Below are 13,877 nucleotides of genomic sequence, written 5' to 3' on the forward strand. Positions count from 1 at the left end.
AAAACAGTCTTCCTGCCTCTAGTTCATATTTGCAGGCCCTGCCCCCCAGCTCCCAGCTGCTGCTGGGGAGATGACACGCACAAAATGAGGGTGACTCACTCCTCAGCATGGGCCACTAGCACCCCACGCCCAGGCTTCCAGGGAGGATGAGCCAACAAGAGGAAAGAGTAGGGGGTAGGACAAGGGCACAGATGCCAGAATCAGCCGCTTCCCAGTGGCATAAGCTCCCTTAGTGCTGTTTTTCCATCTGGGCAGTGGGAAGGCCCGTTCCCACCTGGTGAGCATTGTGAGGAGTTAAATGCTGATTCCTGCTCTTCTGTGATCATCTTGAGGAAGAAAGCATAGGAGGCCTCAAGTGGACCAGGAGGATGTGAGGAGTGGCTGGTAAGGAGGCTGGGTGTGATGGGGGCTTGGTCAGTAGCTGACCAAGATATGAGGACAAACAGATCTCAGGTGGTCCTTGATCCCTTCTGGGGTCAGCCTCTGAGTGCCTTAGTTATAGGCAAAACTGAATGAAAGATGGAAGAAGTGATTGGGGTGCTGTCCATGGTTCTAAGCCCTCAGCGGAGCCTCAGGGTAACTTTCCTCTCTCCTTCCCCCCCTCCCTCCATCCTTCTTTCCTTCCTTCCATCAATGATGAGAGAGAATCATTTATTGACTGCCTCCTGCATGCCCCCAACTGGGGATCAAGCCTGCGACCTGGGCATGTGCCCTGACCAGGACTTGAACCATGACCTCCTGGTTTATAGGTCAACACTCACAGAGCCACACAGGTTGGGCTGCTTTCTCTTTCAACAGAGCAATATTAGAATGGTGATGGAAACGGCAGTATTGAGGATGCAGAATGGGTGAGGCTGGAGGATCATAAGTCCCTGGGCAAATGTTACCACGGAGAGCATAGATGTGTTGGTCACTTGTTTAGCCATTTGTTCTACATCACACAGCATGGGTTACCCATACAGCTCTGAGGAAAGGACACTCTGCCACTTGACTAGAGTGGGGGTGGCAGAAGAGAAAAGGATACCAGAGCCCATGTATGAGCACTTTCCTACACATTACCTGCATCTAATCCCCCTCATAATTCTGTGAGAAAGGCATTAATATTGTATGCATTACATGCAGTGTTAGAATTTAGACTAATGGCCACATTTGGGGAAGAAAAAGGGAGCAGTGACTAGGGGTGAGCAGTATAAGTTTTCTAGGATGCTGATTATGCGTCAGTTCTTGCCCTGGATAGTTCACCAGTGTAGTTTAAAAAATATATTTTAAATTGCTTTTGAGAGAGATAGGAAGGTAGAGGGAGAGAAGAGAAATATTGATGTGAGAGTAAAACACCTATCGATTGACTCCTATATATCCCTGAGCAAGAATCTAGTCCACAACGCTGGCATGTGCCCCTGACTTGGAATCGAACTGGCAACCTTTCAGTGCAAGGGACAGTGCCCAACCGAGGCACACTGGCCTGGGCAGGAGTGTGTTTTCTTTGTGAGGATTCCTTGAGCTGTGCACTTAAGATGTGTACCTTTTTTATTTTATGTAAGGGCTTTACACCTCAACCAAAAATATAAAACACATGTTATATGTTATATGCATTTTACAAATGACAGCACATTGGGTTAAGTTTTGAGGGGTTCAGTGGCACACGTAGGTTCCATTAGTAGGTGATAGAGCAGAGATCGTAGCCCAGGAGAGCCCAAGCCTAGAAACCCAGCTTTGGTGGCTTTCAATCAAATTGCCCTTCCCAGAATGACCTACAGGGGGAGGCAAAGAACAGGGGAGGCACCAGGAAGGCAAAAAAAGTACCCAGCCAGAGGAGGGTGCTACTGTCACTGTCCCAGGCTCCAGGTGCTGGGAAGCTTGGTGAATGGTGCTCAGGTGAGTCAGGACTGGACAGCCTCCAGGGAGTCAGCGCCTTTTAAAAAAGAGTTTAAATTGATAGTTAGAGAGAGGAAGGAAGAGAAAGAGAGAAAAACATTGATGTGAGAGCGAAACATCTATCGTCTGGGCCTCCTGCACATACCCTACTAGGGATTGAACTGCAACCTGGGCACGTGCTCTGATGGGAATTGAACTGGCAACTCTTCAATGCTCGGGATGATGCCCAACCAACTGAGCCACACTGGCCAGGGCAGGAAGTCAGCTCTTAACCCCGAGGCCCAGAGAGCAGAAAGGGCTACCCAAGGGGGTGAATCAGCATCGTAGGCCCCCTAATCCAGTGTTCCTGCCCAGGAACCTGAGCAGGGGAGGCAGGGGCCTGCTGGAGATTAACCTCAGGGCTGTGGTCCAGGGATAAGCCCAGACACCCAAAGGCAGGGTCTAGGCTTCTCCCTGTGGCTAGGTGCCCAGCATGCCCTGTGTAAAAGGTGGTGAGGGAGGGCCGAAGCCAGGTGGCACCCATCAGGCCAGAGCACCAGGTAGCACATCTGCTGATCTTTTCAATTGTCTAACTGGAGGTTTCCAGAGCAACCGGGGGAGCCCTCTGAAGTTCCACCCTGTGGGATTTCTCCCCGAGGTTGGTGGTGCACTCTGCATAGAGGGTGGAGGATCCAAGCTGGTATAATTTCCCAGCTTCCTGGTCAGCAGTTAGCTTTAGCAAGCACAGCTCAGTGTGGGTGGGGGGAGGTAGGTGGGAAGCTGGTGGATTCAAACCCTACAACAGCCACTCACACAGTGTGAGCTGGAGCTCATCACTCTGCCTCTCTGAGCCTCAGAAATCAGCCTCCCGGGTGAAATTTTAATGCTTCTCACACAGAGGGGGCTCTCTCTCCTCTAGCAGACCCCATTCCACCATCTGGAGTCTGCAGATGACAGCCAGAATTTAGGGCTTTGCTGATAATATATTTTTAATTTGGGGAGGGGTAAATCTTCTATGCAGAAGAATTCCAAATAATTCACCTTGATGAGCCAGGTATTTAAGGTCAATACCAACAGTGATAGGGCATCTTGAGAGCATACACCCTTGAGATGAAAATGCCCTTTCACCTCTGTGGTTTTTCTCCTAAAACACACCACCCCAGTCTAACCATCAGAAAGACATCAGACAAATCCCACTTGAGGGACATTCTACAAAATATATGACAAATACTTCTTAAAGCTGTCAAGGTCATCAAAGGCAAGGAAGTCTGAGAAACTGTCACAGTTCAGAGGATCCTAAGGACACATGAAACTAAACATAACATGGTCTCGCTGGGCCTTGTGCGTGGCCACTTTCTACAATTACGCTGGAACTACCAGGAGGAGCTGGGAATGTTGGGTACTGTACCCAGAGAGGGGTCTTCCGGAAAACTGGAGCACCGGCAACCGAATCGTGCATTGCAGGCAGTGTGGTGCATATGTTTATGAAATAGTTTATTCAGTTTCATGCTCGAGTTTACAGAAAAAAGAAGTCCTTAAACTCGCATTCACTCTCAAAGCACGAGACCGAGATCTGTGTCTCAAGTCTGAGTAGCTACAGAATGGCAAGGAATGTGTTCATCAGATAAGTGATATTGGGCTCATCACATTTTCTGGACCAGTCTTCACAGAGCTTGAAAAACACAACCCAGAGACATCTCCCAAGCCTTTCTATTTAGGAAATAAGTTTTACGTTTCGCTGGAAAGGCTCCTTGCTCATCGCAAGGCGAGCCGCTGATGTGATCACACAGACATGATGGAAGGCTCCTTGCTGTCACGGGAAGACTGAGCCGGGATGGTTCTGCCCTGAGGTGGTTTGTGCGAGGAGAGCCAGTGAGCGGCAGTCCTGAAACTCAGGATCTCAGCTATAGGTGGGCTCACTTAGAAATGTTTTGTGTAGTCATAATTCAATAACGTTTAAAAAAATATACCTTTATTGATTTCAGAGAGGAAGGGGGAGGGAGAGAGAGAGAGAAACATCAATGATGAGAGAGAATCATTGATTGGTTGCCTCCTGCATGCCTCCTACTGGGGATCGAGCCTGCAACATGGGCATGTGCCCTGACTCAGATTCAAACTGTGATGTCCTGATTCAATGCTCAACCACTGAGCCACGTCGTCGGCCAGGCAATAATTCAAAATTACTTGACTCGTTCTTTTTTTTTTTTTTTTTTTAAGTAGGTTTATTTTGTTTGGGGGTGTGTAGAGAGTTCCTGATATGCTTGTTTGTTTTGTTGAAGTCATATGTTGACATTAAACATTTTTAAAGGAATAAATAATATATGTAATGTCTCCTGGCTGGGATCCTGGAACATAAAATGGACATTAGGAAAAAACTAAGGAAATGGGAACAAAGCACAGACTTTAGTTAGTAATGATGTATTGATGTTGGTTCACTAACTGTGACAAATGCATGAGCCACATAAGATGCTAATAACAGGTGATATAGTATATGGAAATCTGCACTACTTTCACAATGTTCCCCTAAATCTAAAACTATTTTAAAATTTAAAGTTTATTAAAAATTTTTGAGGATGGACATAAGATGGCTAACGTTTTATTTAAACGAATGAAGGCATTAAAAGCCACACTAAGATACTTTTCTTCCCTCCCTTCCTTCCTCCCTATCAGAAAGGCTAAGTGACCATCCATCTGTCTGACTGTCGGACTGACCGATGGGCCGGTATATATGATGCACACTGGCAATTTAAAAATAAATGTTGGCTGGCATATGCGTGATACATATTAAAATATTTTGTATTTTAATTTTATAGTACTATATTATCTATCCTATATAATAAAGAGGTAACATGCAAATTAACCCTCATACCCTCACAAGATGGCTGCCTACAACCAGGCCAGCAGGGGGGTTAGTGAGGGTTGGACAAATGACTGAACAAGCAGGCTATGTGGGGCAACCAGGCTGTCACAGGGTTAGTGAGGGATGACCAAACAATTAAACAGCAGGCTGCGTGGGGAGACCAGGCCAGCCAGGGGTCCATGAGGGATGACCAGGTCAGCTGGGGGGAGGGGGGCAGTTAGGAGTAACCAGGTCCACGGGGGGGGTGGAGGGGGGTGACCAGGTCCACGGGGGGTGACCAGGCAGGCAGGCAGGTGAACAATTAGGAGCCAGTGGTCTAGGATTGTGAGAGGGATGTCCAACTGCCAATTTAGGCCCGATACCTGGGATCGGCCCTAAACTGGCAGTTAGACATCCCCTGAGGGGTACTGGATTGGAGAGGGTACAGGCTGGGCTGAGAGGACCCTCCCTCCCCTGTGCATGAATTTTGTGCACTGGGCCTCTAGTAATATATAAAGACCTAAGTGGCTGAATGACCGGTCAACTGGTCACTATGATACACACTGACCACCAGGGGGCAGATGCTCAATGCAGGAGCACACTCCCACAACAGGAGCTCCACTCAGCTGACTAATGGGTGCTGCCAGACACAGAGCTCATGGCTGGTGAGCGCTGCTGTGGTGGCACGAGCCTCTCCCAATTGGGACGGCCAGAGTGCGAGCCTGCGGCAGGCACAGAGGGGCCGGGATGAGCAGGAGCAGCAGGCAGGAGCAGCAGGCGGTGTTGGACTGATGGTTTTGGCCCAATCCCCGCAGGCCAAGGGACCCCACAGGTGCATCGGGCCTCTAGTATATACTATTTTGTCATGTAATTTTTTGAAGTAACCTAATTACCGCATGAATCTTTCTCCTAATTAATTTCCTTTCAATGTGCACAAATCCATGCACTGGGCCACTAGTTGTTTGATAAAAGGAAGGACATTTGGAACAACAGGAAGGTCTCTATCTCAGAATGGAGTAAGTCTAGGTCAACGAAGAATTCAAACTCTCAATTTTTCTTATCTTGCCAAGGACCTATGAGAAGTTTAGGGCTGTCCTTAGCCCTGGAGAATATGGGCAGAGTGAGAAATGGTTAAAGATCATGACCAAGATCATGGACAAAAGCTGGAGGGTGATTGTGCAGTGAAGGGTGCTGGGGAGCAGTGGTAGATGGCAGGGGTAGCAGGCAATGAGGCTTCAGGGCCAGTAAGATGACCAACCATCCTGTTTTGCCTGGGACAAAGGACTTTCTGGGCACTGGACCTTCAGTTTGCAAACTCAGACAGACTGGGCAAACTGGGGTATTCATCCTAACCAAGCAGGTGGGCCTGTCTGAAGGGGACGCACCTGCCCGCAGGAGCTGTCACCAACCTCCTGGAAAGGGAAAGGCAGGCCCTATGGGGCCAGATCTTGTGTTTTTCATTATTTTTTTTTCATGAGAATCTAGAAATCGATTTGCTGTGTTTGTTTGTTTATTTTTAAACACAACTCCCACATTTCAAATGTGGGCAGCTAATACAACTGTGAAATGCTTTCAGTCCAAACCACACACAGTGTGTCCTGTGTGACTCCCAGGCTACCAGTTTGAGCTCTCTGGGGTAGCTCTGACTTGGGTCCTTGAGCTGGTCCCTTAGCTCCTGTGAGCCTGTTCCCCTGATTGTAAAGTGGGGACAATTTTTCCTCTTCCAGGGCCATGTGATCTGTCAGCAAGTCAGGTATGCAGGCTGGCACACAAGAAGTTCTCACTCCACAGGAGATGAGAAAACATGCATGTGGTAACAACAGAAACATCCATCAACACATGAATGCACAGACAGAGAGTACTCTGTCCACACAATGAAATAATATTCTGCCTTGAGGAATGACGTGCTGATAACAGCTTGTACCTTGGATGAATTTTGAAAACATTGTGCTAAGTGAAAGAAGCTAGTCCCTAAAGACCATATCTTGTATGGGTCCATTTATGTGAAATGTTCAGAATAGGCCAATCCATAAAGACAAATCAATGGTTGCCAGGGCTGGTGGAATTGGGCGAAACAGGGGTTTGGGGACAATTGCTAATAGGCATAGGCTTCTGGGGAGGGTAATGAAAATGTTCTAGAATTGGTGGTGGTGACGGTTGCACAACTCTGTGAATAGACTAAAAGCCATTGGATTGTGCACTTTTAAGTGGGTAAATTATATGGTATGTGAATTATCCTATCTTATAAAAAAGTAATATGCAGATTGACCATCACTGCAACACACAAGATGCCTGTCTCCAAGTGGTCAAAGATCCTTCCCCCATGTGGACACAAGATGGCCACCACAAGATGGCCAGCAGGAGAGGGCAGTTGGGAGGGACCAAGCCTGCAAGGGAGGGCAGTTGTGGGCGATCAGACCAGCAGGGGAGGGGAGTTGGGAGGGACCAGATTGGCAGAGGAGGGAAGTTGGGGGTGACCGAGCCTGCAGGGAAGGGCAGTTGGGCAGGACCCAGGCCTTCAGGGGAAAGCAGTTGGGAGGGCAGTTAGGGGTGAACAGGCTGGCAGAGGAGGGAAGTTGGGAGCAAACAGGCTGGCAGGGAAGCAGTTAGGCATCAATCAGGCTGGCAGTGGAGTGGTTAGGGGGTGATCAGACTGGCAGGCAGAAGCAGTTAGGGGCAATCAGGATGGCAGGCAGGCGAGCAGTTGGGAGCCAGCAGTCCTGGATTGTGAGAGGGCAGTTGGACATCCCTTGAGGGATCCCATATTGGAGAGGGGGCAGGGACACCTCCCCTCTGTGCACGAATTTCGTGCACCGGGCCTCTAGAATTTCAATAAAGTTATTAAAAGAAGAGCAAATAAGCTACAAGCACAGTCAGTCCTCCTTCCAGCTCTGCCCCAGATCTCTGTGCAGTCATAAGCAGGGTGCTCCCCTTCTCTGAACCTCCGTCTCCCACTTGGAGAGCACAGGTGTTGAATCAAGTACATTTTGGCTCCAACAGCTTATGATTTTATTGTGACAGATGGTCACATATCCAGGGCCACTGCCCACTGAGACCCGGGATAATACGGGCCAAAGGTGGCCCGTCAACCAGACCCTGTAATTCTGCCCAAAGCTGACAGACCGCAGGAACTGTAAGGAGCCAAGAGGACGCTAGCATAAACACACAGACGTTTTCAGTTGACAGTAGGCATGTCCACCGACATAAGGAAAGAATTTGCCCGCATTTGTTGTCTGTTGACCAAAACTTCCTTGGTGAAGTTAATCCTCACAGAGGAGGTCGCTTGGGCCGAGTCAGGATGTCTGGCTCCGATGTTCACTTACCCGGGCAAGTCACTTGATCTTTCTGAGCTTCATATTCAGCTTGCTCCTGAGGGAGGCAATACCAGTGGTGGCAGAGATTCGAGCTGGCTCTGATTCCTTAACCTCATTAGGCCTTTATTTTCTCAGTCTGTCATTTGACAGGATTTATCCAGATCAGTGGTTCTCAACAGTTTACCTCCAAGATGACATTTTTGATCATCACAACTTGGGAGAGAGGGGAGTGCTACTGACATCTAGTGGTAAAGACTAGAGATGCTACCCTGTTTCCCCCAAAATAAGTCAGTGTCTTATATTAATTTTTGCTCCCAAAGATGCACTAGGTCTTATTTTCAGGGGATGTCTTATTTTTCCATGAAGAAGAATACGGTACACATTTATTGTTAAATGAAAATAAAGGAAATTTATTACCTGTATACAGTACAGTAGTATGGTAGTTGTCAACACAAACCAGACAAACTGTGAATCCTACAGTATCAAGAATTTACTCATTTATTCAATGACAATCATGTAATCATCTTCTGGAACATCATCATAACAATCCAATTCCTGAATTTCCTGGTGAATTTCTTGTGAGTTCTGGGGGGGAGGCCTTATTTTTGGGGGATGCCTTATATTTCACTCAGAAGGAAACCTGTAAGTAGGTCTTATTTTCAGAGGATGTCTTATTTTCAGGGAAACATGGTATTAAGTGTCTTCTGGTGCACAGGACAGTCCCCAGAGCAAGGAATTATCCAACCCCAAATGTCGTGTGGCTGAGGTAGAAAAATCCTGGACTAAGATAACCTCTAAATTGCCCTTCGGCTCTAGATCTTTGAACTTGATCTGCCTTGCCTGGAGCTGGGAAAGGCCGTCTGGAGTGCACAGTTTTCCCACCCCCAGTCGGCTGCAGAAGACTATGCCTTGGGGCCGGAACCCTTCCCTTCCAGGCGATAAAGAGCCTGCTCAGCCTCAGCTGGCTTATCGCCTTATGTGGGTATATCTTCCCCGGATTCAGACTTAATGTGTGCTCCTTTGTTCTGCTCAAGTATGTGACTCATGTGGCACCTGACCCACCCCACTGATATATCTGTCCCCTGTGGGGAGGAGACGAGGTCCTTTCTGAGACACAGAGGTGTTTGTGCATGCAGGCCCATGGCCCTGGCTGGCTGCCAGAGGGAGCCTCAGGCCATGAGGGACGGATGCCCACTGCTGAAGCTGACTTGTTCTATCTCTTCTCGATATGACTGGAGCCTTGGCCCACTCAGCGCCTGACCAAGTTGTATTTTTCCAGGTGACTGAGATCAAGAAGCAGTGGGCACAAGTGTTCAGACTTCTACTCTGGTGATAGGCAGACTTGAATAGTGCACCATCATGGTTTTCTCAGCCAACCCCCCTCCCCGGGGCAACTTCCACAAAGCTGTTATCTGATGACTCTTCAGTTCCCCAGAGTGCACATTCCTGCAGAAGCTCTGTTTGGCCTTATTCCCTCGCTTTCCTTCCCGGCAGAATGGGGATAATGCGTGCCTCCCAGCACGGCTCTGCTGACTGGAAGCTGGAGTAATAATAGTAATCAACAATAAGTGTAACACTTGGTATAACTTACCATGGGCCAGGCATTGTGCTAAGTGTTTTGTACATATGAACTCATCTGAGACAGGTTTGGTTATTTCTCCTAAAGATGAACAAACTGAGAGGCTAAGTTAGCTGTATAGATTATACCTCCCTCCCCAAATTGGGGTGGCTTTTCAGCTCACAGTAATTTTCCATGTGGCAGTCCCCTCTCTTGGGCACTAATCCTTGTTACTCTACTCCTTTGGGATATAGTGATTGGTACAGTAATGCACACAAGATGGGCCAATTAGAAGCCTTCCCTGGGATTTTTGCCAGTTGGAGTTGGCACAGAGGTGGTAAGATGTGAGCCCAGGGGGGTCTGCCAGTGGTACAAGATGGTTTGCCCATGTGGAGCCAATTTACAGAGAGAAGCACGTGAGAAGTGAGAGAATTCTGGTGGCTTCGATGCCTGATTCTGGACCCCACCATCGATCTCTAAAACATGCAGGTTCCCTTTATGCCTGCATTGGTTCAAGTTGCAGTTTTGAGTCCTAACTGATCCATTTCCTACCCCTGCATGACCCTGCTCACGTGTAAACGTGTTCCCCTGTGCACACATGTGTATGCGCTCAGCTTGTATGGATGTGTGCACCCACGGTGTCTACACGAATTTACGCTCACAGGCCAATGATCCAGGTGGTCCATTCCTGGTCCCATTCTGCCATGGCCTTGAAATTGACCTCCCCCGCCTGGACTGATGATTTCAGAGGATTAAAACCTGAAATTCTGGGCTGACTGCCCTTTAGGCTAGGGCAAACCTCTTCCCTGGAGACCTGGGCAGCATCTTGGAAGTATATTGGGGACAATTCCAGAGCCCCAGGACATCTGAGCTGGCAGGCAGGGCCCTACAGTGGGTGTCACATTGCTTTACCTACCCAGGATCATTCCCCAACCCTGTCTGGGACCAGCACCCAAATTGCATGATTCCATTTATATGAAATGTCCAGAATTGGTAAATGCATAGAGACGGAAAATCAGACTAATGGCTGCTTAAGACTTAGAGGAGTATGGATGAAGGCTAGGGACACGATAGCTAAAAGGTTTCTTTTTGAGATGATGAAATATTCTAAAATTGACTGGTGAGGGTTACAACTATCTGACTTTACTTAAAACCATTGAAATGTACACTCGAAATGGGTGAATTCTGTGGCATCGAATTATATCTTGATAAAGCTGTTTTTTTAAAAAAGACTCCAAGGCTCCCGGCTGAGCCAGGCCCTTTTCAGGGTATTTCTTTAAAAGTCACACGCTTGGCCTCTAGGGGGCATGTTTGGCTGATGAGAAATCAGGACATTTTTATTTCTGCTCTGTGCTCTGCAGCTGCACAGATCCCTGTATCTGCCTTGCTTACCTCGGAGCGAACATTTTGCATGTACACCGCCTGCTTTCTTTTGCTCGGCATAGTTGTCTGTGTTCCCATCTGCCTCTAGGCTGTCCATCCCTCAGCCTTAGGTCCTTGTTCCAGCTCCGTTCACACTCTAACAGGGGCTCCTGGGAGGGTAGCATGGCCAAGGCAGGAGATGTACATGTGAATAGAAGGGCCTCAACGTGGGGACCAGTCACACCAGTGCAGGAGAGCCCGAGGCCTGGGCTGGAACCACAGAGGGGATGCGGAGAGGGCGGCAGGTGGGAGAAACACCTAGCTTCTCCCTTCCTGCAAGGGGTCTGAGAAAAGAGGTGGGCTCAGTGGACGAAGAGCAGGGTCCAGAAGACAGGAATAGCTGGTAGGCCCAGGTGGTCAGATGAGAGGGCAGGGAGGGGTGCGCTTCACTGGAAGCCGTCCCACCCACCAGCATGTGACAGGGTGAGTCACCAACTTTTCTGTCCCAGCTCCTACATGGGAGGGCAGCCAACCCTCAGCCCCTTCCCAGCCACAACTTCCCAGGGGTGTCACTAGCAAATGTTCTTTGTGTCCCATTCCTGCTCTAGTGCATGCAGACATGGGTCACTTTTGTTGGGGCTTGTCTAATAGAGGGGCCCCGGAGTAAGAGGGAGGGTGAGACTTTCTGTGGCCAGGGAGTGTTCCTGGCCTGGAGGTCACTTTACCTGTACAGAAGTGACCTTCAGGCCAACTGTACAGAAGCCAAGAATCTGGACGCCAATCTGACAAGACAGGAGGCACTGGGTGCAGAGGAAAGCGCCTGGGCACTGGAGATGCACTGGGTTCCAATCCTCCCTCTGCCAGCCCCTGGGCAAATTTTCTTATTCAAGCCTCAGTGTTCTCATCTGTAAAATGGGGCTAAACACAGCATGTAGCTCCTAAGCTTGTGGTAAAAAAGAATGGTTCTAAACGCTTGACATGTGGCTCTGGGGTAATTGTGGCCAGCTGTGCAACCCGGTCAAAACCCGCAACCTCTCTGAGCCCTGTTTCCTCTTCTGTGAAATGGAGATAACAGGGCTGACCATTTTGCAGGGGTGTGAGCAAGGATTAACTAAGCACCTTGTGGGCCTGGTGATTCTCGGAATCGTGACGCAGTTCTCTCCCCGACACACGGGACATCGGTCCAGGCCGCCCACCACAAACCAGCCCCCTCTCTTTGGGTTTGCTCACTTCCTTCCTCCTCGGCAGTGTCTTGCCCGTGAGCAGACTTGAAGACAGCTGAGCTGTGTGGGGAGGGGAAAGCCGGGCTGGAACTGAGTTTGGAATGGACAGTGTTTGTCAAGACCCACCCTGTCCCTTGGCTGTGTGTGACTCAGCCGTTAGGATGAGATTTCCTGTCCAATGGAGCAGAGCATCCTTGTGAGCTGCCAGAGGGATTCTCATGACCCCGTCCCAGTATGGAGTGAAAAACCCCAAACCGGTCCCTCCTGCTGGTGTGGTGCTCAAGGGTAGCTTGTGATTGGGGGAGCCTTCTGCTGTCTGTGCCACCAGGGCTGGAGGAAGTCAAAGAGAGAGCCCTCTAGAGCTCTGTGTGCATTGCATGCGTCCCTCTGTACTTACAAAATAGTTATAATAATAAAAGCATCATATGCTAATTAGATGGATATCCTTCCTGACAAAGCCAGGGCTGTGAGGGAAGCCTGGGTCCTGGGTGCCAGAAGGAAGCTGGTGCTGGCAGCCGGGGGAAGGAAGGCCTACTCTTGCGTGAATTTGTGCATCGGGCCTCTAGTTTCATAATAGTAACCTCAGATGTGTGTAGTAGGTGGCTCCGCCCACTTGATGTATGTGACCTCTTTCAGGGGTGCAGGTACGGAATGAGATAGTGTTTGTCTGGTGTCCACACCTGGAACAAGCTTGACATGTGTTAGCAAGGCAGAAAAAGGCTCCGGCCCGGGGAGGCAGGCAGCACAAAGGCCCTCACCTGGGAAATGCCTCCCAATAAGTCCCAGAGCTCAGGCATCCCTGCTGCCCCTGGGGGTAAATCTCAGGCTCAGGGCTGACTTAGCTCCATGCCTGGCTCTGGCAGGAGGGGGAGGATTGTCACTTGGCCAGATTCCTCCCAAGGTCTCCTTGCTCTGAAGCAAGAACCAGAGGGACCAGAGCGCGTGCCTGCCTGGTCAGGGCCAAGGCCACGGCCCACAGAGGGTCAGGCGACTGTCACATGGTGCCTCTTTTCATGGCAGTCATCTAAAAACAGGGAAGGAAACCCCAACCAGAATCCCCATGATTATCAAGGGGCAGGTGCACCGGGGACCAACTGGGACACCTCGATTCTTAGGACCCCTCTGGCAAAGCCCATGGACTCCTTCCAAAATAATGTTTTGTCTTATTTTTGAAGATGAACTAGGGTTTTATTTTTGTTGATTTAGCACTGGATATTTTAAAAATATATTTACCATATAAAAATTTACTTTTTTTTCTAAATATGTTTTTTAAATGTTTTTTTTTTTTTAAATTGATTTTAGGGAGAGGAAAAACATCAATGAGATGGCTGCTTCCTGCACACCCCCTGAGGGGGATCAGAGAATCGAACTGGCGATCTCTGGGTGCATGGGACGATGTGCAACCACCTGAGCCACACAGGCCAGGGCTCTTTCTGAGTATCCTGAGCACGAGTTTGGCAGTGCCTCTCCCGGATTACTGACCATAGGAAGAAGGACTGAAGTCTGTACCCCCCAAAATAACTGAAGGACAGCAATTCTGCTTTTTCTGGCACAGCCACTTCTGGCCTGCCACAGAAAGGACAAGAATAATTCCAAAAGCATGAGAAATGCATGCATTTTGGTAAATTTCTCAGAATTTTCACACTTCGTGAATCTTCTCTCTTTGCCCGTACCTTGAATGTTGCCTCACTTGCCAGTTTTATCCTTTTCTCTCTTTTAGAAAACAT

Source organism: Pipistrellus hanaki (assembly GCF_964339955.1).
Source record: "Pipistrellus hanaki genome assembly, chromosome: 4".
Classification (NCBI taxonomy): Eukaryota; Metazoa; Chordata; class Mammalia; order Chiroptera; family Vespertilionidae; genus Pipistrellus; species Pipistrellus hanaki.